This window comes from Cetorhinus maximus, chromosome 14 (assembly GCF_964194155.1).
Source record: "Cetorhinus maximus chromosome 14, sCetMax3.hap1.1, whole genome shotgun sequence".
Classification (NCBI taxonomy): Eukaryota; Metazoa; Chordata; class Chondrichthyes; order Lamniformes; family Cetorhinidae; genus Cetorhinus; species Cetorhinus maximus.
The window spans coordinates 95758630-95785900 of NC_135892.1; the positions used below are offsets into that span (position 1 = coordinate 95758630).

The window sequence follows — 27271 nt, forward strand, 5'->3', positions numbered from 1 at the left end:
CCTTCCCTTGCCAGTAGTCACAAAATTGTATGTAATCCTATGAATAGATAAAATCTGCAACAAAATTGATTCTCACTGTAATCGTCTATCGAAAATACCCATCTACAGTTTTATAGCACTGACATTCTGCAAGGTCCTGTGGCACACTAACTACAAAAGAAGCAGAAGGATGCGACTTCAATCAAATCGGCAGCCATTAATTAACTTCCACTGCAGCAACCTACTTTACAGGAAATAATTACATGTTGGCAATGAGGTTTGGGGAGGGAATTCCAGAGCTTTGGGCCTTGTTGGCTGATGGCAGGATCATCCTGATTTAAGTCACCTTTCTGAAACACAGATCAGTACGTAAAATGGCATCTGCTCCTTTGTCTTTGAAAGATTGGTCACCACTGCCATGGGATTACGTTTGGAAACATTTCATTTATTTGAAAAGACAAAATGAAATAAACTGGCTCACAACATATTTCATCGTGACACAGCCTTATAGCTCTTCCAAGAACAAATTGTCAAACAGTTTCCTGTGAGGATAGTGCCCTTTTAAATTTATTGGCAATGTCATACTGGTTATTGAATATAGGGGAACTCTGCAACATTCTGCAGGAACACATCTCAATCGTATGAGCTGACAACATCAGTTTTCAAGTTAAAGCTGAACTGACTGACGTTGTCATGCACAAAGCAACCCGTGCAGATCTGATCAAGCCACATCAAAACGCATCAGTAATGGTCAGACCCTGCCGGTTTGCCAAGTGATTGATTGCCTTTGTGGAAGGGAATGTTTCTCTGAGACGGTCCTTGTGTCAACATTGTTTTATTCAAGTGAATTAAGGAGATTGGATTGCCACAAACCAGGAATTCACCAGCAGGCTGCACATATCGAGAATAGCAGGTGTGACAAAAGCAACTCAACCGAATGAAGTGAGCACTGTCACCTTGCAGGTTTGACAGATAGCCAGCAAGTGTGCAGGCATGACTATGGCAGCATTATTCATAATCACGTGGCACTGTGGCAAGTTTAGAGTTCTCCGTTTTGATGGAAATTATGGCCAATTCTTTATTACCACACAAAAGGACAGCAAAAGCGAAAACCATAACATTTTCTTTCCCTTTAATCTATGGTTCATTTTCCTCCAAGGAGGCCACGACACACTAATAGCTGACAATCTTTCTTTACTTGTTCCAGGGATGTGGGCATCATTGGCTAGGCCAGCATTTATTGCCTATCACCAAGTGCCCTTGTTCAGAGGGCATCTAAGAGTCAACTGGACCAGGTAAGGGTGTCAGTGAATCAGGTGGGTTTTTACAGCAATTGGCAATGGTTTTATGGTCACTTTTTTAATTCCAGAGTTTCATTGAATTCAAATTTCACCATTTGCCATGGTGGATTCAAACCCAGATCCCCAAAGCATTACCCTAGGTCAGTGATAATACCACTATGCCACCACTTCCCCCCAATTCATTGCTGTATAACATGGCTTGGAGGAGCTCAAGAATGACCTAATGCTCAATCAGATCTAGATGAGTCAAAACATCCATATTAGCACAACTAAAGTCATCCTCTGGCAAACAGCTATGAATTTCCAGACTCCTGTCCATTAATCCTCTTGGCTGCCACCTCAGACTAAGCACAGAACGTCAGGACCCTAAACTGCACAGCCCGAAAATGGTTGCAGGGAATGTAAAGCACAATTAGCTCATGTTCATTCAATGTATGCAGGCAGCACAGCAACTTTTTGCTGCCTCCTTATTAGAGCGATTGCTGTATGCAGCCAACACTAACCATACTGTTCATTGGCTGCGCCCATCAGCAGAGGGCCCAAACTTATAACTTCCTAGCACCAATTAAAGCTAGCCAGCATGGCTCTTAAGTCTAACCTGCAACTCTTGAAAGGCATGTGCATTGTGGCTTGAGTAGGTGCTGGGAGTTGTGCATGTAGTGAATCTGACCTGAGAAACAGTGAGAAATCCTGCAACATGGAAGAAAGCTATTCTCTCTTAGGAAGACAGATTCTGTCCTCCCACGCCTTCGGCTCCACCAGTGCCCTTGCTGTTGTTTGTCAGCCAGCCAGTCCAGGCTGCTGCAGCCCATATAGTGGCAGTGACTCCGTGGGGCATGAACCTGTTGCCCTCTGTCAGGAAGACAGCATCCATCCTCCCGCCACGGTCAATCTACCGGTGCTCCTGTCAGCAAGCCAGCCCAGACTCGTGCTGCTCATGGTAAAATGGTGCAGTCCGAAATTGGGCCTTCTAGTCCCAGAGTTCCTCAAGGCCAGCCTGCCAGGCCATTTATATTTTACCCCATTGAAAGTCAGCAGCCTTCCACCAGCCATGCTACAGCTGTGGGGGTAACACTGTGTCGAAAGGACAGGCATCCACACATGGGAGACAGACACAAAGGGAATGTACCTGACTTTTGCATGCAATATGTCATTGTTTCATTTATAAATTTGGTTCAGAATGCTAATTTTGTAGTAGCTTTTATTTTTATGTTTTGGCCCTGCGAACACTGTGTTGGTCAATGTTAAGTAAAAGGAAAGGCATGGTGGACGGAAGTTAGGGTTGTGGTTAAATATCACACTCAGATGAGCTCTTCACGGACAACCTGAGCATTAGGAGCTTTCTAAGTTGCCTCCTACCTTCCTCTTCTTCCTCTTCCTCCTCCTCCTGATTCTCCTGCACTGTACAGCTAAGCAAGGGTTGCCCCTCATGATGACAAGGTTGTGCAGCAGGCAACAGAACACCAAGGCACTTGATACCCACTCTGTTGAGTACTGCGGGACTCCCCCAGTTTGTGTAGAGGCTCAAATGCAGCTGGATTGCTGCAAAATGAAGGCATCATGAGTGCTGCCAGGACACCAGGCATTAACCTGCCGAAGGGTCATGAAGACTCAAAACATTAACTGATTTCTTCTCCACCGATGCTGCCAGGCCTGCTGAGTTTTTCCAGGTAATTCTGTTTTTGTTTTTAACCTGCATGATTGGCTGTGTATGATCATACACTAGCTAGAAGTGAGGAAGCGGAATCCCTATCAGTTCAGATAGAGTCGGCATGCAGTGTCTGCAAAACACTGTGCATGTGGTCAGTGACACCCTGTACCCTGGTGAAACTGCATGCTCAGTCTGCTAGCAAGAGGGAATCAATGTACAAAGAACAAAGAACAAAGAAAAGTACAGCACAGGAACAGGCCCTTCAGCCCTCCAAGCCTGCGCCGATCATATTGCCCATCAACTAAAACATTTTGCACTTCCGAAGTCCGTATCCCTCTATTCCCATCCTATTCATGTATTTGTCAAGCTGCCTCTTAAACACCACTATCGTACCTGCTTCCACCACCTCCTCTGGCAGCGAATTCCAGACACTCACAACCCTCTGCGTAAAAAACTTACCCCGCACATCTCCTCTATAGTTTTCTCCTCTCACCTTAAATCTACGTCCCCTAGTAATTGACTCTTCCACCCTGGGAAAAAGCTTCTGACTATCTACTCTGTCCATGCCACTCATAATTTTGTAAACTTCTATCAAGTCGCCCCTCAATCTCCGTCGCTCTAGTGAGAACAATCCGAATTCCTCCAACCTCTCCTCATAGCTAATAACCTCCAGACCAGGCAGTATCCTGGTAAACCTCCTCTGCATCCTCTCCAACGCCTCCATATCCTTCTGGTAATGTGGCGACCAGAATTGCATGCAATATTCCAAGTGTGGCCTAACCAAAGTTCTATACAGCTGCAGCATGACTTCCCAGCTTTTATACTCAATACCCCTACCAATGAAGGCAAGCATGCCGTATGCCTTCCTGACTACCTTATCCACCTGCATTGCCACTTTCAGTAACCTGTGGACCTGTACACCCAGATCCCTCTGCCCGTCAATGCACTTAAGGGTTCTACCATTTACTGTATAATTCCTGCCTGTATTAGACCTTCCAAAATGCATCACCTCGCATTTGTTCGGATTAAACTTCATCTGCCCATTCTCCGCCCAAGTCTCCAACTGATCTATATCCCGTTGTATCCTTTGACAACCCTCTTCACTATCTGCAACTCTTCCAACCTTAGTGTCGTCTGCAAACTTACTAATTAGCTCAGTTACATTTTCCTCCAAATCATTTATGTATACTACAAACAGCAAAGGTCCCAGCACTGATCCCTGCAGAACTCCACTAGTCACAGCTCTCCATTCAGAAAAGCACCCTTCCACTGCTACCCTCTGTCTTCTATGACCAAGCCAATTCTGTATCTGTCTTGCCAGCTCACCTCTGATCCCGTGCGACTTTACCTTCTGTACCAGTCTGCCATGAGGGACCATGTCAAAGGCCTTACTGAAATCCATATAGATAACATCCACTGCCCTTCCATCGTCGATCATCTTTGTCACTTCCTCGAAAAACTCGATCAAGTTAGTGAGACACGACCTCCCCTTCACAAAACCATGCTGCCTCTCACTAATACGCCCATTTGCTTCCAAATGGTAGTAAATCCTGTCACAAAGAATCTTCTCCAATAATTTCCCTACCACTGATGTAAGGCTCACCGGCCTGTAATTTCCTGGATTATCCCTGCTACCCTTCTTAAACAATAGAACAACATTGGCCTTTCTCCAGTCCTCTGGGACCTCACCCATAGCTAGTGAGGATACAAAGATTTCTGTCAAGGCCCCAGCAATCTCCTGCCTTGCCTCCCTCAGTACCTTGGGGTAGATCCCATCTGACCCTGGGGACTTATCCACCTTAATATTCTTCAAGATGCCTAACACCTCCTCTTTTTTGATCTCAACATGATCCAGGCTATCTACACACTCTTTCCTAGGCAAATCGACCGCTAAGCCCTTCTCTTTGGTGAATACTGATGAGAAGTATTCATTTAGTATCTCTCCCATTTCTTCTGGCTCCACACACAGATTGTCACCTCTGTCCCTGAGTGGACCTACCCTTTCCCTGGCTACCCTCTTGCTTTTTACATATGTATAAAAGGCCTTGGGATTTTCCTTAATCCTGGTTGCCAGTGACTTTTCATGACCCCTTTTAGCCGTTCTGACTCCTTGCTTAAGTTTCTTCCTACTTTCTTTGTATTCTCCACGGGCTTCATCTGTTCCCAGCCTTCTAGCCCTTACGAATGCTTCCCTTTTCTTTTTGACTAATCTCACAATATCCTTCGTTATCCAAGGTTTCTGAAACTTGCCATGCTTATCCTTCATCCTAGCAGGAACATGCCGGTCCTAAATTCTTATCAACTGACGTTTGAAAGCCCCCCACATGTCAGTTGTTGATTTGCCCTCAAACATCCGCCTCCAGTCTAGATTCCTCAGTTCCTGCCGAATATTGTTATAATTAGCCTTCCCCCAATTTAGCACCTTAACCCGAGGACTCCTGTTATCCTTATCCACCAGTACCTTGAAACTTACTGAATTATGGTCACTTTTCCCAAAATGCTCCCCTACTGAAACTTCGACCACCTGGCCGGGTTAATTCCCTAATACCAGGTCCAGTATTGCCCCTTCCCTAGTTGGACTATCTACATATTGTCTCAGGAAGCCCCACTGGATGCACCTTACAAATTCTGCACCATCCAAACCCCTAGCACTAAGTGATTCCCAGTCAGTATAGGGAAAGTTAAAATCACCCACCACGACAACCCTATTGCTTTTACATCTTTCCAAAATCTGCCTACATAACTGTTGCTCAATCTCCCACCGGCAATTGGGAGGCCTATAGTAAACCCCCAACATTGTGACTGCACCCTTCCTATTCCGGAGCTCTACCCTCTACCCATATTGCCTCGTAATTAGATCTCATTGTATAGACAGCCTCAGTTAACTCCCTTACACAACAGTGGATGGCAAACTGCGGGGTGTTGCAAATTTGTCCAGCTTTAGCCTGAAAGGAGACAGATGCATAAAGTTCATTGCCACAATTACATTCACAGCCACTGCCAATGCTGTTCTAGCCCTGCTCCGAGGTTGCAGTTTTGGCTGTAGCAGAGGGCAGATTTCAGCGAGGGCATCCTTCCTAAGTACAGATGTCTCATATGTTCTTCCTTGCTAAGGTCAAGTTGCAGAATTGTTCCCTAAACACCTGGGTGGAAATGGCTTCTGCTGAAAGCCCTGCGCCTCCTCCTCCTCCTCTTCCAGCAACTTGTCCCTCTCTGCATGGCCTCAGCTTATTCCCCAACTCATGCTGCATTACAAGGTTGGGGGGGGGGCGGAATGCCTACCTGTGCCTACATGTCTGGCTATGCAGAAGCCTTGAGTCAGCACAAACTCCTTCAGCACCTGCCACATCTCTCTCTGTAGTCTTTTGCAACTTGAAATAACTATCGAAAGCATCAAACATTTGTATAACCATAGCAACAGCCAGAAGGAATCAACCGGCAACTAACCCAAAAGTGATTGGTAATACCTTTAACTGGCGCTGTGGATGATTTGTCTTGGTGCTGAATGCCAGATTAAGAGAGGGCATTAAATGGAGTGTTGAGTTAAAGAATGGCACCGTTGGTATCTAATCAATGTTGCATGCTGATTATGTCATGAACAAGCTTCTCTGCATATTTGCAGTGGATGTTCACTGCATACATGCTAACTCTCACCAATATTGTGTCCGGTATGATTCATGCAAGTATGTCCATGCATCGCAAATGCCATTTTAAAGCTCGAAGAACATTTGTAGCAACTAAAAAACAGGTGCTAAAGAGCCCAATTTCTTACCCTCAGTATCCTACTGAAGCCTAAATTCAGTTTTCGTCCCCACACCTCAAATTGTTGTCCATTTTCATTCCTACTCACCATTCCTTACCACTAAAACACTAAACCATATCTTCCTCACCTCAAGGCAGGAGTTCCACCCTCAAGAAACTGCACATCATCTAGAATGCCATGAGCCACACTCCCACGTGTTAAGACATATATTCCTATCTGTCATGTCTTTACTAATTTCCACCATCTGCAGAGAAGTGGTTTTAATATATTTGTCATCAACCTATATTCCTCCCATGGCCTCAACATTTCTATGTCCAAGGTCTTCAGAAATACGTTCCTGAGAACACCATTACTTCTCATTCTCTGCTCTCTCAGCTCACAGTTGATGGCTGAATTCTCCACATTGTTCATGGTCTCTGAACCTCCCGCAGAATCCCAAACCTTGCCACTAAAATCCTTTTTCCTCAACCAAACTTTTGCTTCCTCCTCCTCTCTTACCTTTTCTTTCTGTTCCTATTCTCTTCAAATTTTGTCTTTAAAACAAGGACTAGGTTTCTTTCCATAGTCTTCACTCAGAGATCATGTCCAAGATTATGAAGACACTTAATCAGGGCTAATTGAAACGAAACATTCCAACACTTAGTGTGATCGTATCCTGCTCACTCCACTGCTTAAAAATTGGGAAATTAAACTGATTGTTAGAGAACATCACAACCTCAGAACAGTTCTGTATGTTTCTTTAATGCTTATGGTTTAAAATACATTGTAAACAACCAAATAGATGTGTTTTGAAATCTATTTTAATTGAGATATAAACGCATCTCATTTGCTCCATTCTAATGAGAGGTACAAACTCTTTCCAGGAGCCATTTAATAAAGGTTTATACAGAATTTATAACTGAGTAGTTAATATTTCTCCACCCACATGATTATTTTATTTTAGACTATGTGCAACTGATTTATATTTCTCCACAGTTGGTTGTGATTGGAACTGGTAGTGATTGCATTACCATTATTAATCCTTCAGTGTGGCAATATTGGACATCAATTACAGATGTACAGACAAGACTGTACAGATATCCAATACTGGGTATGGTAACATAGTGGTTACATTACTGGACTAATGATCCAGAGACATGAATTCAAATCCCACCACAGCAGTGGGGGAACTTAAATTCAGCTAATTAAATAAATCTGGAATAAAAAGCTAGTATGGTATTAGTACTGGTGACCATGAAAACGGCCAGATTGTAGGAAAAGCACATCTGGTTTTCTAATGTCCTTTTGCAAAGAAAATCTGCTGTCCTTACCCAGTCTGACCTATATATGACTATAGCAATGCGGTTGACTCTTATCTGCCCTCTGAAGTGGCCCAGGAAACCACTCAGATGGCTCATCACCACCTATTCAAAGATAATTAGGGATGGACGATAAATGCTGACTTTGCCAGCGATGCTCACATCCTGTAAATGAATAGAAGAAAATTATACTAGCCAACTGTAAAGGAACTTGAACAAAGTAACCTTGACTGACCAACACAGCATAAACAGAATGAAAAGAAGTGACTATACAGGAATAATTCCAAGGATTTCTTTGAATCTTGGGTTCAGATTTCTGCTAACAACTAAATAAATATCCTGTTTCTTCTAACAGTCGAACCCTCCAGAAAGATGATGGCTTAATAATTACTCCTGGGTACCCATTGTTCTCTAGCAAGCTCTAATTTAAATGGTTCAAAATTGTATTTAAGGGATGCTAATATAAGCAAATGTGGTTTGATGCACTTAAAGATGTTTTTGATGTACACAACGGCAGTTCAGTTGAGCATCATTCACAGTTTTCTGAATACATTTACCTAGAATATGCCTGGTCCTTTACCTTGTGTAAATCTCGCACCTCTGGGCTTTCAGGCTATGACAGAGTAAATTGCTTTTATCGTTTTTCTTGCAGAGATGATCACATCTTCAGCGCAATTCACTGGCCACTGATACTCTTCCAGGATTTTTTTTCCTAGCAATGGAAGTTCCTAGACCAATCATGCTGGTTTATTTGAAGTCATTATATTAAGTAGTCAGAAATGTTGCCCAGAATTGACATAGAATTGTTCCAGCACAAATCTTTAAAATACATTTTTGTGGATGACCTTGTTTTTTTATTCAATGTATGTTATAAAATGCATTCATCTCAAATGAACACTGTGGGCTCTCTTAGTGACACAGCTTTTTTTTAGATGTGATTTAGTGTCAAATTTTATCATGGAATCATAAATTTCTTTGTTGGACCTACACAGCATTTGTTCCACATCAGGCCTATCTATTTTAATTCTATTCACCTGTGATCTCCCCAACCCCTAAAACCCCCAGCACTTTATTTAATACTTTCATAGAATCATACCAGCGTCACATAAGGCAACTGGATGCATTCCATCTCTGCTGCTGAGGATTTTTTCTGAAACATCAAATGGCAGGACAAACTCCGAACATTGAAGGTCTTGCAAGGTGCCACATAGCTGGTGTCGAGAGCATGCTCATCAGAGCTCAGCTTCGCTGGGTTGGTCGTGTTGTTTGCATGGAGGAATCCCGCGTACCAAAGAGAGTGTTCAACAGCCAACCGAGCACAGGGACCCACCGCTAACTTAGAGACAAAGACATTCTGAAAACCAACCTCAGAGACTATAACTTGGACAAGATTGCATGGGAAGAAAGAAACCTTGACAGATCCAAATGGAGAAGTCTCCGATACTAAACAATCTCAATATCTGAGGAGAACAGTGTCAGGTTCCTGTAGCAAAAGCAAGCATGCTGCAGAGTCAGTGCCTTCACCTGCATCCCACCGCGCCCCCCCACCCAAACAGTGATTTCATATATAATATTTGCTGCAATTGGATCTGCAAATCAAGATTTGGTTTAACATCACATACGAGATGACACCAACCTAGACAGTGAACAACTGGTCTCCTTGCTGAACACTCACCATCAAAGTGATTGGAGCATCCATAGAAATTTCTGAGCAGAAGGTGAACATTTGATCTATCACGTCAAAATGTGGTGCGGATTCTAGCCTTCCAAGACCTGAATCAAGGCTGACAAAACTCAGTCACAGGGTGAGTCATTTGTACTTGGCTCAGGAATTTTCCATTAACTGGCTTCAGGCATTCCAAAGGTTGTAGGCAGGTGGTTTGTCTGATGCAATGGTTTGCACATTGACTGCTCTCATTTTGGAACCAGATTTAAATTCAGCCCACGGTGAAATTATCAATTTTATTTTTTAAAGGGACCCAAGTGAAAAATGTTTGATCAATCTCGATTGGCTTAAATTGTACTAGGCTTCAAACAGAGGCCACAAGAACGGGCTAATGTGGATAATGGAACTATCGCTTTGGTATAATATTGGGCATTCTTCTGACACTGCCATTGAGAATAAATGTTGAGGGAACTGTAGCCTTCACCTGTGTAGTACCTGAACCTGCAAAATTAGACAGTGCTACATGCCAGTACCCACTTGGAAATGCTTAAAATGCAACAAATTTCCAATGGACCCAAGGGTTCCCAACTTTGATCCCATGTCTATAGTGAGAATTATCTGATTTCAGTCAGGGCAGTGATAGGGCCCTATAATTTCCCTCAGCATTTTAGGTGAGGATTGTGAAATCAGCCAAGAATTTTGTTCTTGCTCACTAACAAACATCCCTTGTTGGAAGTGCACATTGAGTACAGAATCAGACCTGTGGCTGGTCTGTGACATTTAGTCTTTAGTGGCAGGTTTGAATGGGAAGGACCTTGGACAATTAGAATGGAGAACAGCCAAGCATCATTTTTGTCAGACTTGCTGTGATTGCCCTGTGGTTGAATAGCTTGTTGATAACCAATCTCTAGTGCAAGGCACTATTAGGCACTCAGCGCCTGTGGAACTGTGGCTCAGGAAGGGAGTAACCTTCCAGAGAGGAAGGAGGGGAAAAATTGGTGAGGGAAAGAAACAACTTCAGTAAAAGAGAAAAGAGAATTGTAGCTAATTGTTCCAATGCAGCATACATTCAGCAGCAAAAGGTTTAAAGGAACATGTAAAACAGCAACTTAGTATACTGCATTCACTGCTTATGATGCAGCTTCCTCTACTTGGGAGACATTGGGTGATCACTTTGCAGAACACCTCCATACAGACTGCAAATGTGACCCTGAACTTCCGGTCACCTCACTCTGGTCTTACTGCCCTTGCATGGCCACCTACACTGCTGTCAGCTTCAGGAACAGCAGCCCATGTTTCAGTTAGGCACTGTAAATCTTTTCAGACTCCACAATGAGTTCAACAATTTCAAATCATGACCTCTAACCCCATTTTTTAAAGCTGTTGTTAATTGAATCTGCAGTTGTTATTTACACTTCCTGTAGACCTATCTTTTTTTGTTTACTTCTTCCATTATCATCTCCTTTTGCCTTGCAGCACCCAACTCTTTTTTCATTTAATATCTCCTGCCTTCCAACTCTATCAGCGACCTTCCCTTTTGTTATTTGTCCTCACCCTTCCTTGTCTAACTTTTCTCCAACTTTTGCCAACTCTGATCTGAAATGGTAGCTTCCTTTGCTCTCCACAGATGCTGACTGACTTGCTGAGTATTTCCAGCACTTTCCTTTTTTTAGATGAAATTGCAAGACCTTGGTCACTCATGATGAAGAACAACCATACGTCATTTTTATCAGAAAACTGTGTACAGTCTGGCAACTTTGGTATAGTGATGTGCTTTATGTTAACCTTATGATAATTGCATTGTTAAGATTAAGAAAGAACATGTGGAAGGTATCTTGAGCACATATAAAATGGGACTGCTGGGACACTGGAAGGCTGGTAGGTAAGAGACAGAAATATGTAATGCTGCATTTTGTGAATAAACCCACTATCAAGAAAAGGATCTGTGTCTAGTTTTATACTTCATCATCTGGCTGGGATCCACTTAACATTTGCATGCAAATTATGCCATTATATCTCAGCCCTTGACAAATGCAAAATTACAAAGTTTACAAAGAACTATTTCTATAAAACACCACCCTTTTAAGAAATGAGAGATGTCCATGCCAAGTGCAGTATCTTATTCCAGCTTGGCCATAACTGACTCCTCATTAACTTTAATACACTAAGCAACATTTCCCCTGATACATGCAGGAATAAGGATGATTAGAGCTTGGAGTGAAGTTAATTTTCTGTAATAGTTTCCTTTAATGAAGCTAGATAATTGGGCTTAGGGGAAATAGTTACCTTAAAAGATTTATATGTCTTCTGTAAATGGTTCAACAGCATTTGGGAAGGAAGGGGTATCAGTGTTAATATTCTTGTTCCCTACGGATAAAATCCAGAGAACCTTGAACATTGTAAATACTGGATAATTCTCTACTCTATGTTGACTGGAAGCAGCTGGTGTGTTCTTTTTCCAGTTCATTATCATCTTTTGAAGAGTATGGTATTACCTAGTTGTAGGACATGTACCAGCCTCAGATGTTAAACCTTATACAAGAGATTAGCTTAATTTACTGAACATTTGTTGCTAAGGATGCCTCATTAACAAAGAATAAACAGAACTGAAACAAAGAATAGCACTCAAGCAGGAGATGATGTAAAAATGATGCCATAACCTCGGATCAGTACTTTTTCCATATACATGTAGAAAATAAAAAATGATGTTTCTGTCTTGACAATCTTTCCTTGTGTATTCTTATTCTTTATACAGGAAAACATACAAAAAGGGGCCATGGATTAGAGGGAAACTATAAACCAATGTGGAATACAGGAAACATCTGATGATAAAGTGGAGGAGCTGAAAGGGGAAGAAACCTCAAATAGGGTACCCCTCACTTTGTAAGGTTTTCAGGTTGAATATGCATTGTACCCTTACAGTATACACCTTGCAAAAACTGATCGTGGTTTGAGCAACACAGCCAAGCTGTACGTTGCTTGTTGGGGGTCAGCAGCTATTAAAACAGCAGCCCTTATTAATACAGCAGCTCTACCTATCTGCATATTATGTAAGTAAATAGCAACGCTCCCAACAGCATCACTGCTCATTTTGCTCTCATACTTTAGCACCTTTTCAGATTACAGCCCTCATTCCTAGCATAGTGTGCATGTTGAGTACGTGGGTACGACAAAAAAGTGTAAAAGTGGCATCTGTCTCAGCTACAAGTGTCATCTATTAATTTTGTGTTGCAGATTAAATGCACCCTGAGTGACAAGGGATAGATTGGCACCTTTCTGGAGAAACAAAGCTGTGAGTTTGTTTCTTATCATTGCATCTGAGTGAAAAAAATGGGGTTAATTTTGACTCTCAGTGTTTTTCTGGTGGGATTTTGCGCCTATTAATTCTATGCCTATTAATTTCATGCCTGTTCATACCAACATGAAGACCCTGTATAATTTGAGGTAGCTAATCTGCTTATGCATGTTATTTACCCACAGGGCTTGATGGCATCAGCATATTTGCTACTACCATAACTACAGACACTCTGTTGCATATCATCCATGGGAATTGTGCATATCAGGTCTCTAAAAATAGATCCCTGTGGAACACAGGGACTTAGGAAATAGAAGCAGAAGTAAGCCATTCGGCCCCTCAAGCCTGCTTCGCCATTCAACTAGATATCTTTGATATGTAGAAATCTAGCGATCTCTGTCTTAAACATACTCAATGACTGAGCCTCAACAGCCTTTGCGGTAGAGAATTCCAAAGAATTGCCACCCTCTAAGTGAAGAAATTCCTCCTCGTCTCAGTCCTAAATGGCGTGCCACTTAATTCGACACTGTGTCCCTGGTTCTAGACACCCCTCCACCCCGAGCCAGGAGAAGCACCCTTCCTGCATCTACCCTGTCTAGCCCAACTCCACTCTTCACTTTTTCTCACTTAGAACATTTTCCAATTATATCAGCTCTTGGGGTAGAAATTGGACCACAATGCCCTATGCTCCAAGAATGCCTGCAAAATTGAGTTGGCCTGTTTCTCTTACATCCCTGGCTTGACCTGATGCCTGCTTTATATCTCCTCTCAGAACTTGGATTGCGATGGTTGGATCAGGACTTGGGCCTGCTCTGCTCAAGATTCTTTAGCAGCTACTGCGGCTTAAGCAATGGCTGCCAATTAAAGGTACTAAGTGAGCAGCAGGGACACTCTTCCCAGCTCCACAGCACTCCTGACAGCAGAAGCTGCCTGAAATCCCTTCTGTTATCCTGCCCAGGCTGTCAGTGCTTACCTGAAGTCACTCATGGCCTGAAATTAGCTGCTACAGAAGACTGAGCTCCTGAGGGAGGCACGACAGATGCCAGCAGCTGGCAGCATTATTTGGATGAGGCTTGAGGCCAAAACTGGACACCAGCCAATTTCCATTATTAGTTTTCTATCACCCAATGGGTTCTCAACCAAACATTTTCAAATACTATTAAGCATCAGCAGTCCATACAAGCATCACATGATGAACATTGTCCAAAATTTTTTGATAAGCCAAACATTTTGTTGGTTTACTTCATTCTTTAGCCTTGTTATCTCGATAAAAAATTATGGTAGGTTTGAGAAGCTTGACATATTACTTCTAAAATAAGATGCTGTTAGTACTGATGTCCCTTAAATGCTCATTTATGGCATCCCTCCAGCAATTTTCTTGCAATGGATTTTAAGCTAACTGGCCTGCAATTATTAGCTTCACACTTAGGTCCTCCTCCAGTACTCAGAGACTGGAAAATATCAACCAGAAAGCTTTAATTTTGTCTTGAAATTTCTCAAGGATTCTAGGGCGCATCACATCTGAACCAGGAACGTTGTGGATAATTAATCCTTCTAGCTGCTATGTGGCTAGTCCAGTTCAGTTTTTGATCAGTGGTAACCCCCAGGATGTTGATAGTGGGGGATCCAGTGATGGTAATGCCATTGAATGTCAGGGGTGATGGTTAGATTCTCTCTTGTTGGAGATTGTCATTGCCTGGCACTTGTGTGGCACAAACGTTACTTGCCACTTGTCAGCGCAAACCTAGATATTGTCCAGCTCTTGCTGCAATTGGACATGGACTGCTTCAATACCTGAGGAATGGCAAATGGTGCTGAACATTGTGCAATCATCAGCGAACATCCCCACTTCTGACCTTATGATGGAAGGAAGGTCATTGATGAAGCAGCTGAAGATGGTTGGGCCTAGGACACTACCTTGAGGAACTCCTGCAGTGATGTCCTGGAACTGATATGATTGACTTCCAACAACCACAACCACCTTCCTTTGTGTTAGGTATGACTCCAACCAGCGGAGAGCTTTCCCCCGATTCCCATTGACTCCAGTTTAGCTAGGGCTCCTTGGTGCCACACTCTGTCAAATGCGGCCTTGATGTCAAGGGCAGTCACTCTCACCTCACCTCACTGTTGTTAACTCATTTAAGAAAGAGCTGGATAGATGGAAGTTTAGGATTGAAGATTTGAAAGATAAGGACAGACAGAAATTATAAAACAGGACAATACAGAAACAGGCACTTGCCCCATCACGTTTATGCCAGTGTTATTCTCCATGTGACCTCTAATCTAATCTCAATCTCCTGCTCACTCCCTCTTAGATGACTATAATTTATGGAAGATGGTGGTTTACAATCTTCTGGAGCCAGGGATAAGTCACGTGGAATACAAGCAATCTGAGCTCTTAGCAATGATTGTAAAGTTGGATTAATATTCTGGACACATGCTTAGTGAGATTTTTTGCTGGGGGGTGGCGGGGGTTGGTTGCAAAGAGGTATTTTATAGAGTTTTTAAAATTAACTATAGCTGTGGTTGGTTGCCTGCCTCACACGCTTGAATTGGTTGAGTAGAATTGGCGATAGAGCAGATTGTACATGGTCTGGTTGAAATACACTCCGCTTTCTTCCATTAGTGAAAGTCATGCTGTGCTGTTGCTACAGTAGAACTTACAGCATTTCTGCCATTTCCAGCAAGTCGTCCCATTTCCTCATTGTGCCTGAGAACTAATATCTACTGATGCAGCAATGAAGAATAGGTCAAAACACCAGGACCAGCAAGGTGCTCTGCAGAGGCCAGCATGATATAAGAATCTTTCCCTTTAGTCAATGCCAAGTCATGCAAGTAATCATAATCTGAAGTTGTAAATGGTAGTGACTCCAAGGCATGACCTGTCATCTTTATCACATGGACTCAGCTCGAGCTGGCAGCCAATTTAGAGTCTCTGAAGCAGACGTGAAAAATTGGATTGACAATAGTGAATGGCAGGATAATCAGGAGTTTGCAGTGTTGTAATTCCTGACCCCACTGATGATTTCATTGCTGCAAGGTGCCCTTAAGACTAATACAAGTTATATGTGGCACTGTCTAGTGATATACAATCTTTTGGCTGCAATGCTATCATTCACAAAAATATCAAGAACATTATTTTTGCTACACCGTGAGTTATGGAGGAGCAAGACAATTCCACAGCACAATGCTATTTTGTGGAAACTATTTTTCAGCACTTGATAGTTTTTGCTACCTTTTTGAAGCTACAGTTAGGTCACAAGTTAAACTATTTGAAATCTGAGTGACATAACGGGGAAAGATTTGAACAACAAAAATACCAACATTTTGCCAAGTGCAGTCAACAAATCCTACAACATAGCCAATCACAAAATGACAGAGAACCACCTGGGGAGGTTACCCTGTGTGAAACCACACTTGTAAGCTGCTATCACCACCAGGAGAAAAGCTCTTTACAACCCCAATGAAAACAAGCAAGTACCTGTTTCTTCTGCAGGGAAATTCTTGAGGCTTCCACTATACTTGATAGCAGGGAAGAATCAGTTGGTGCTCAGGACACCAAACATTAATAATCTATGAAAGAAAGAAATCAATATTGTATGACTGCCCACGCACATGGTAAAAAATGCTTCATTAATAGTTAACATATGCTTTTCTGATATATCAAAGAAACAAGTTTTTCAAAGAATGTCTTTAAAATATTGAGAAGTTCAGGTGGTGTAGCACATTGGTGCTTTTACATGTTTGCTAATTGATTGAGTCATAAGAGGCAGAATAGGGATAAAGGGAGTGCGTTCTGATTGGTGGGATATGTGACAGATGCCGTTTCTCAGCAATTTGTACAGGAACTTCAACTTTTCACAATATATATCAATGACATGGATGAAGGAAGAGAAAGTTGAATGTTCAAGTTTGCAGATGACACTAAGTTTGGAAGCACAGTAAGTTGTGTAGATGGAAGTCCAATGTGACAAGGGGCCATAAGCAAATAAGCAAGTGGAAAAGCCTGTGGTGGATGGGATTCACTGTGAGAATGTGTGAGGTCAGGTATTTTGGATTCAAGAAAGACTAATGTTCTTAATGGTAAGCAATGAGAAACAGTGGAGGAGCAGAGAGATCTTGGTGTCCAGGCACACAAGTCAGCCTTGGCCAATTTTGGAAGCTGAAGGTCTCATTGAAGGTTGGAATTATCTCATTCAATTCTAAGTAAGACAACACCCCAACTGGTCCTAATTAGACAACCAATGGGAAGATGATCAGTGTTCTGTAATGGTAAGCTTTGCAGGCTTAACTGGCTAAACTACACATGGGAATCCTAACTCTACACTCCACTAACACATATATAAGCACGTAGAACGTGGGTAAGTGAATGTGTCCTTATGAGGGTGAAGGAGAGAGATAGGAGAGCATTTTGAATTAAAGTGAGAGATAGGATTAGCGATGCTCATAATTTGCTCCACTCTTTGAGAACCTGAATCTGTGAGGGGAGGCCATAGTGTAAAATGGGCAATATTGGACAAGCTAACCAATGTGCACCTAATTTATTTGAATTTAGTTTATTTGGTGGACTCTGAAAGAGTTATCCCAATTTTTGTTTCCATTAAAGGCAAATTAAATAAAAATTGGGAGAGATGTACATTGGGTGGCTGATCAAATATGGCATGCTTTACAGTATTGCCAAAATTCAAAATTACTTCCACTCTAGCGGCCTGATTTTAATGTGGGCGACAGGGGTCTCACCCACTGGTTGGAGAACCGATGTGAACCTCGCGTCACTTCCGTGGGGGAGGCCCAACTAAGTTAAGTGCCTTTCAGGAAATCCTAATCTGCCCAAGAGCTGGCAGCCAGAGGCCAGCAACTCCTCATTGCTGCAGTGGCTGTTGCCGGTATTGCTTTAAAGGCTTCACCAGGGATCTTCGCTGGATCCCTGGACACAGGTGAGTTGGGTGGGATCATGTGGAGCTGGCTTCTGGAAGGTGGGGGGGGCAGGGGAGTTGGAGTCAAGGGCAGGGTGGTGGCACTTGGCCATCCTTCCCAATGCTAGGTCCCTTAATCAGGCCCACAACTACCGCCCATCCCCCACCTGCCCACCCCAAAGCTGCAGGCAAACCCGACAGGGTTGGCTGTTCACATTCGAGACCAGCTCACCCCTGAGGCACAACTAATTTCCAGTGGGCTCAGGAACAATTGGTGTCAATTGAATTATGAAAGAGCCTAATTGACATTCCACCACAAGTGGGCGAATTGAGCGCATCGGTGCGTCTCCATCACTGACTTAATCGTGTGGCCTCCTGCATGATTTCGTGGGCCTGGCCACCATGTTTCCCATCATGACTGGCTGGATTAAACTCTACCCTATGCTCTCCCTCTAATAGACAATGAGCACTTTGTCTCCAATAGAATCGTTTCCACATGGAAGCTGGAGTTAATTGTTTCAAAAAACAATTATAGATGCTAAAATAAAAAGCACTGGGATGCATTTCCAGGAGTATATAATTCAAAAGTGGTCAACTAATGTTAAACTGGTATAGGACCCTGCTCAGCCCACACTTACCGTGCACGGTTCTGGACTCCATAAAATAAAAAAGATCTAGAAGTACCGGAAAAAGGGCAAATGAAGATTTACGATGATGATACCAAATGTGAGAGATTACAACAATCAGGAAAGACTGAACAGGTTGGGTCTGTTTGCTTTAGAATTGAGAAGACTTAAAGGTAACCGGACAAAGGTCTTTATAACCATGAATGGGTTGAACAGGGTAGATGTGGAGAGAATGTGGGAGAACTTGTGGGAGAATCCAAAACTACGGGCCATAAATACAAGAGAGTTATTAATTATTCCAGTAGGGAATTAAGGAGACATTTCGTTATTTAGTGAGTGGTTAGAATGCAGAATTCACTACCACAGGAAATGGTTGAGGAAATAGCACAGATGCTTTCAAAAGGAATCTGAAAGAGTACATAGGGCAAGAGATAGACAGCTGGGGTAGAGAGAATGAGAGGAGGCTTGAGTGGGGCATAATCAGCAGCACAGGCTGCTTGGCCTGTTTCTCTGCCGTACACTCTTTGTAGCTCTATGTAAAGAAGTAAGAAGCATCAAGTGCCATCCCAAGTATCAAATCCCCTCAAACGATGTGAGTTCTCATACTGAAAACACAAAGTTAGAAACATATAAACAGAATTCATTCTAAAAATATTACTGATCAAAATTTCATTCTTTTTCCTTGAGCGGATCATGTTTAATTGATAAAAATAACAAATTGCCATTTAATCTTGCATTCATCCAATTTTGTCAGTCAGCTCTGATAAAGCAGAATGCTGCAGTTCAGCATTCTGAGAGCAAGATCAAACAAATATATATAAAGGGTGGAATTGCCCCAGATTTGTACCAAGTGCGGTAGCGGGTGGGCAAAACGATGTTTTACCTGCCGGCCGCAATGGCGGCTTCTCACGCTGTATCATCCCAAACCCGCCACGTTATGCATTCCCGGGAAACACACCATTTCCATGGTGGGCGGGCTCTCATTCGCCTGCCACGCCATCACCTCACCGCTTCTTCACACCAGGCACCACATTGAAAGTGTAGCCACACCCGCACCTCTCAGGGCTTCCAGCCCAGGACTGCTGCATGGAAGACAGGATGGCCCTGAAAAGCAAAACAAAAACTGCAGCCTCCTGGTTTAGTGACGCATCCCTCGAGCACCTTTTGGATGCCATGGAGGCCAGACATGATGTCCTCTACACGCGCTCTGGCCGCAGGAGGGGCAATGCCATCACCAATGTGGCTTTAGAGGCGGGGGCAGCGGTGGTCAGCGCGGGTGCCCTGCAATAGAGGGAAACCATCCAGTGCAGAAAGAGAATGAATGATCTTCCCTGTTCCACCAGGGTAAGTCACCCTTCTTAACACTCTCAACTCACACACTCACAAACCCATCACACATCCACAGGGTCCTCACTCACTGCCGGTTCAAGGGACATCACCATTCCCTCTCTCACACGCACCTTCATTGTCCTCATCCCGTCCATGGGACCACTCACCACCCACATATGCCAGACATACTTATCATCTGGCCTGGCAGGCACCCCACTTGCATTCTCTCCATTTCTATTCATGCAGGACAAGCTGGCACACAGTAAGAGGGAGAGGTTGCTTACTGGTGGAGGAATACCTGGCATCAAGGTCCTCAGGGACTTAGAACCATCCAGCCGGACGGCTCCTGTGCTGACGGTGAGGTCAGCGGTGCTTTACCAAGTGAGGATGCAGCAGTGCAACATCCATCAGACAACCATGCTGTGAGTGATGTGTCCTGTTTCACAGCCCACTGCCATGCACTAATTATCTCTCCTTGCTTTCACAGGCACATCTGCCAAATAGCCACGAGAGTCCACAACCCAGGGCCTCCAATCAAGCCCCGAGTGAAGCTCAGAAGAGGAATCCATTGAAACACTCCCAGAAGACCCGTCACAGCACTCACCCACGCCCTCCACCAGCGCAGAAACGGACACCTCGGTGGGACCTAGCTTTAGAGTAGCCTCGGGATCACAATCTGGTGAGGACATTGCACTGTCTGATCCACAGCAGGTGGCTGCAGGGACTTCCCAGGTCCCCAGCACATGGAGGACTGCTGGTGGCCAGAAATTCACTGAGTCCTAGTCAGGTGATGAGTCTCTGCTCTTGGTCATGTTACAGTTGCCGGAGCTGTAAAGGCAAGCTCAGGAACATCAGGAAGGGATGTCCGCTGCATTCCTCAGATTGCAAGGCATGGTGGAGGAGTCTGTCCACCTTCAGGCTGAGGTGACAGTGCCAGGATGCCAACGCACCGAGGTCAACACTGATAGGATAATGTGGGAAAATGTGAGGTTATGCACTTTGGCAGGAAGAATAGAGGAGCTGAATGTTATTTAAGTGGAGAAAGACTGCAGAAAGCTACAGCACAGAGGAATTTGGGAGTCCTTGTGCATGAATCTCAAAAAGCTAATATAGAATGTAATAGGGAAGGCAAATGGAACGTTGGCCTTTATTTCAAAGGGAATGGAGTATAAAAATAGGGAATTCTTGCTAAAACTATACAAGGCTCTAGTTAGACACACCTAGAATACTGTGAACAATTTTGGTCCCCTTAGCTAAGGAAAGACATACTGGCATTAGAGTAAGTCTGGAGAAGGTTCACTAGGTTGATCCCGGGGATGGAGGGATTTTCTTAAGAGGAGAGGTTGAGTAGATTGGGCCTGTACTCATTGGAATCTAGAAGAAACATTTTTGAAACATATAAGATTCTTAAGGGGCTTGACATGGTACATGTTGAGAGGTTGTTTCCCCTTGTGGGAGAGTCTAGCATCAGAAGGCATAATCTCAGAGTAAAGGGTCGCCCATTTAAGACAGAGATGAGGAGGAATTTCTTCTCTCAGAGGGTAGTCAATCTGTGGAATTCCTTACCGCAGAGGGTTGTAGAGGCTGGGTCATTAATTATATTCAAGGCTGAGATAGACAGATTTTTAATCAGTAAGGGAATCATATATGGTGAAAAGGCAGAAAGGTGGAGTTGAGAGTTATCGGATCAGCCATGATCTTAGTGAGTGGTGGAGCAGAGTCGATGGGCTGAATGGCTTGCTTCAGCCCCTATATCTTACGGTCATGGAGACCTTGGTCCAGGACATTGGTCCTGCACTGCTGCGTGTGCTGAACTCCATCGCTGATGCAATAGTTGGCCTCCAACAGTGTGTACGCGAGAGGGGTGCGGGGAAGCCCAATCTCACTCCAGCTACCCCTTCTCCTCAAGGAATTAGCCAGGGGCCCTCAGACACCCATAGGGTGGAGGATCAGCAGGTGTACCCCCCGGGGCTATCCATCCAGAAGACTCCGAGAGTGTCCGGCCCTTCCTATGACCTCAGCAGCTCCAGATCCACAGGTCGAGGAGGGTGCCACTGCCACACAGCAGGACCCTGAAAGCTGGCCGGGGCCCTCCAGGTCTCAGCCCTCCAAAGGACGCCCGCCAAGGTCACCATAGACAGGGCGTAGCAGTCAGCAGGCTGCCTCCACCTCCGCTGTGGATGTCCAGGGAGCACCAAGATGTAGTGGCAGGGTTAGGAAGGTTAAGAAAATGTAGTTGCGCAGCCTGGGCATGGGTGTTAATCACTTGTACATAATGTTCGCTTTGTCAATAAACTCTCAAGAATGTCTCCCTACCTATGGCTTCTTGTTCTGATGAGCAGTGTTCTTGTTACTCAGATGTGAAACCATTCTACACAAGATAAAGGCAGGTGTATCAGTCCAGGGTCTCTTCCCTGTGCCTTGTGCAGCCTTCAGACCAAAGTGATGGTCCAGCCTCACACTCCCTAGACATATTACTGATGCCTGCACCTCGATGGTGCTCGTCATTGCTGCCAGAATGTCGAGGGCAGGCGTCACAGAGTTCCATCATTCCCTCTGTGTGCCCTCAGCACCTCTAAGATGGGGCTGGCCCCCATCTCTTCAGCATCTATGACCAGTGGTGCTGTGCTCCTGAAGCAGACAAAGGATCAGATGCTTTTAAAGTTTCATGGCTGCATGTCCATGATATGACCCTGATCACAGAGCGCAAGCGAGCTGCCCTCAGACAAACTGGGGTTAGGCATTCTCAGAGGCTGTGTGAAGATCGATGGAGTGTCCTCGCTGCACATCATCATCATTCTCCTGCAATCAAGCACCTATTAGGGCCTCCAATGCATCTCCATGAAAGGAACATTATCACAGAGGGTATGTGTGCTGCCATAAGCCAGACTGGAGTCAAGCGTTCATAGATGCAATGTGAGGATCCATGGTGTCTCCTCACTGCATGTCATCATCATCCTCCACAAATCTAGCAGCTATGAAGGCCTCCCGAGCGCGCCTGCCTCATCTTGCCAGTGTGAGGGCCTCATCACCGACATCGTCACCTTCAAGGACCTCCTCACCCTCATTCCCGTCGACGTCCTCCTCTTTAGAGGAGACCTCCAGCTCCTGCATCTCCTCCTCAGCCAGCTCCTATCCCCATTGCAGTGTTAGGCTGTAAAGAACGGAGCAGGTGGCGATGACGCGTGACACCCTCTGCGGTCTGTATTGCAGGGCTCCAGAAGCCCGGTCCAGGCACCGGAACCTCATCTTCAGCATCGCAATGGTCTGCTCCATGAAGTTGCAAGTTGCAGCATGAGCCTCATTATATCTTCTCTCTGCTGCAGTCTGAGGCCATTGAACAAGTGTCATCAGCCACAGCCTCTGCGGGTAGTCCTTGTCCCCAAGGAGCCAACCCTCCAGCCTCTGTGGACCCTGGAAGACGTCAAGGATCTGTGACCAACTGAGAATGTAGGAGTTGTGGACAGTCCCAGTCGATGGAACTTTGCACCTGTGGGAAACACAAGATCTTGGCAAATCCAATTGCTCTTGCATCCCAGCTCTCTTGGTCCCGGGTGAAATACATTGAGTTGTGTGCCCTGGTGAAGCTGGCATCCATGACCTCATGGATGCATTTGTGGGTGGAGGCTTGTGATACCCCACAGAGATCACCTGTGGAGCCCTGAAAGGAACCACTGGTGTAGAATTGAGCACCGTGGTCACTTTCATGGCCACTGGCAGTGGATGCCCTCCATGTGCCCATGATGCCAAATCCTGCAGCAGCTGGCAGATGTGAGTGACCAGTTCCCTAATCATATGCAGTCTTCGGTGACATTGGTTGTCGGTCATCTGCAGGAATGAAAGGCGGCGTCTATGGGCCCTGGGTCTAGCTAGATGCTGACCAACAACGGCTCACTGTGGCTCTTCAACGATGTGTGTGGGAGCCACAACTGTCCCTTATTCCTCAGGGTGCTGGTCCTCCCTCTGCCCAGCCAGGCACCTCAGTCATTCTTTTCTCCATCCTCTCTGCTCTGTAAGCCACAAGACATGCTGCAAGTCAAAGGTCATCAGGCTCCATGCTCCTGATGTACTCCTTCTGTATGCTGAAAGAGAGAGACGTGTGGGTTAGCTTGGGTAGAACAAGAGCCTCTCCTGGTTAAGTCTGAAGGCCCCTTAATGCATCTCAGAGAGTTCTGGCCACCACTTGGATGGCCAGAGTTTAGTACGTTGCATGGCTGCCTGAAACTCCAACCACCTCTGCTCCACTCCACCTGAGCGATTGGCAGTTGCTTTGCCCATTGGACTGCATGCTGTGCTCTCAGCTCAGGTGCAGGCATTCTCCTAACCGACACTGCAAGACTGCACTGTTAGCTTGAACTATGGGGAAGACTGGTGCGGACCAGGACAATGACATTGCAAGGGGCTGTGAGTGTCTCCACCAGTGACTACTCCACGGCCAGCTTTAGCAAGGAGCTTGTACAACATGCACAGTCGTCCAACTGACCTGCAGTCCACTAAAACGCTCATTAGTTTGTCGTCTGTGCTCGAGGGGTGAAAAGCTCTGGAACACTTGGTAGCACTTGCCTCTGCGTGGCTTGAGTGGGCAGATAAGCTAGAGGCCCAGCTCCAATCATGTCAATGTGGCTGCGCCTGAACTGTCTCAGCTGCAGAGGAATGGTCACTTTATACAAGGTTTCCCTAATGCGTGGTCACTTCCCTCCCCCCGACCCTGCACGTGCTTGTACACAACCTTCAACCGCAGGGCAGCCCTTGCACCACCCTCCACAATGCGCCTCAACCTTGAAGCCCAACAGGCGACCCGGGTAAGCACTGCTCAATGTTACTGTGCACTCACCTCTGAGTTCCCCTTAATGTGCAGCCCGCCAAGTGCACACCTTATATATGTTGTTGTGAAACACATCAGTGTGCAATCTCACCAACATGGGTGGACAATCCAGCGGAAGGGGGCATGATTCTGGCAGGATAGCCTTATAATGATATGCAGATGAGTAACAATGAAGTTCCCGACGTCCAATGATGGGAAACGTGGCCCGCCATCGATGGGCTGAGCGGACGATCGCAAACTGGTTTCACGACGTCATGAAACCAATTCCTGGCCCTTTCACCATATTGTCCGCTCATGCCGCTGAACCTGCCCAGCGCCAGCGGGCACAGAAAATTCCGCCCAATGCCAAAGGCAACAGGCCCTGTGTGACCGCCTGAAAAACCTGCTCAGTGATTCCTGATTGCACTTTTCCACCAACATTATTTATCCTTGATCAGCTGATTCACAGGGCACTTGGGCTGGTGGGACCCTGTGCTGGATCTGCACGTGGACCTACAAAACCCACCATCCCCAGGTCCAGGATGTGCAGGATCTGTGGAGAAGGCCTTGCCAACTCCTTATGCATATCTTGTCTTTTATTCCTTATGTTCCCAGGGGACCATGATGTCTGACCGCACCGAGCCCAATGGTTGATTTGAAGATTTCAGTCGTCAGTAAGAACTGGGGATATCTCATGAATTGCAATGACTAAAATGTCATTATAATCACCAGCATACATTTACATGGAGGGTATGGGGTAATTTTTTATCAATGGTTCTTTCTTTCTGGAGAGAGGATCGAAGATACATGGAACAAAATAGGATACTGAAATTCTGTAACTATTGGGCAACACAGGACACCAAATACTTTACAGACAGAACTTTGTTATTGTCACTTAAAATTTACGCGTAAATTGTCACTCACAATTTACTCACTTTTCGTCTGAACAGGCATCATGAAAATGTCACCCTCTCAGCCTGAACGCAAAAAGGACACTAAGTAAAGTAAGGAAATATCTATCCATGCTCCTACGCTATCAGGACATTTATTCTTCGTAAAAAAAAAAAAAATCCCTTTCGGAAACTTTTGCAAATTACTTTTGCTCTGTTTTAAATGTATTGGTTCCAGTGGTGTGATACTTCATTCATGGTCGGACTTTTAATGGACTGATTCTAAAATTTGTGCAAAAAGAAAGCAGAGGACAACAAGGAATTTTATGGAAATCTGCTCCAGCTCCATGGAAGATGCCTTTACCACGGAATATGTACTTAATATCTGGTTTGAGTTTCTTTTTAAATGTAAAAAAGAAAAAGGAAAGACTTGCATTCATATCGCGCCTTTCATGACCACAGGATGTCCCAAAGCCCTTGCTTGTGGGTCTCAGAATATAATGTCTGATGTTAGACCTGATTCCGCGATTCGAGAGCACTTGCTGAGTATGCTAAGAATTACACGAACAACATATTTAAGATTATTAATCCGATTCACAATGGGGTTCACTTACACTGCGTAAGTGAGTTACTGTTGTAGTTATTATTGTTGTGTAGGAAACACAGCAGCCAATTTATGCAAAGCAAGCTCCCTCAGCAGTAATGTGATAATGACCAGTTTTTGTGATGTTGATTGAGGGATACATATTGGCCACGATAACTCCAATGTTTCCTTCAACATAACAACATGGGATCTTTTACCTCCACCTGAGAGGGCAGATGGGGCCTCGGTTTAGCATCTCATCTGAAAGATGACACCTCTAACAGTGCAGCACTCCCACAGTGCTGCACTGCAGTGTCAGCCTTGATTTTTGCATTCAAGTTCTGAGGCTGTGTTTTATGTCCACCCGCTGGGTGTGTTTTGGGTGGGGAGCGGGGGGGGGAAACACGTGAAATAGGGTGGGTGCCAACTGGGTGCCCACCCCACTACCTTCCCACCTACCTGAGCTCACCCCCATAATACAGGGAGTGGGCGGGCACCAAAATCAGCAGCCCACCAACCATATTCACATAAGTAACCAAGGATCAATTAGACTTATTATCAAGCCAATTGACCCTGATGATACGTCACCCACACCATGAAACTTTTGTTGTGGGCATTTGAGTGGTGGCAGGCTGCCCAAATTTTTTAAAGAGTTCCTCAAAGGGCAGGAAGGAAGGCAATGTTTGCTCTTCAGAGGCTGCTCTTTGCCGATCATGAGGTGCCCCCACCCTAAGGTGGAACCCCCCTTCCTTCCTACTTGCCCACAGCCTTAAACCCAAACCCTCCCCTGCTGCCCCACGCCGTGACCTACCCAAATCATCCCTGTCCAAGTCTCCGGACTTACCTGCTCCATGGGTCCATGGGCCTTCTTCCTTCTTCCCCTGCAGTCCTGGCAGTGGCCACTGGTGCTGTTGGGACTGATGGAGCTGCCTGCCAATCCGATTGGCTGGCAGCTCCAGAAGGCGGGACCTCCTCCCCAGTGAGGGGTGGAAGTCCCACTTGGCTTTATGGCTGCAGGGCGGGTTGGTGTGGAGCATGTCAGCTCCATGCTGACTTTGCTTTGGGGGGTGGTGGGAAGAGGGTGTGCCATCCACACTCCACCCTCCTACCCACCCGTAATATTATTCAGCCCCTGGGGTGGGACTTGGGCCCATAGCCTTCTGACTCAGA

General features: G+C 45.0%; 1 protein-coding gene across 4 annotated transcripts in view; it reads right to left on the minus strand.

The window, feature by feature from the left end:
* Positions 1–27271, minus strand: part of chrm3b (cholinergic receptor, muscarinic 3b) — a 1038143-nt gene that overhangs the window by 688915 nt on the left and 321957 nt on the right. For all 4 annotated transcript variants that reach the window (XM_078557272.1, XM_078557271.1, XM_078557275.1 and 1 more), the window contains one exon: positions 16435–16526. The gene's annotated coding sequence lies outside the window, so the exon portion shown is untranslated. The remainder of the gene's footprint in view (positions 1–16434; positions 16527–27271) is intronic.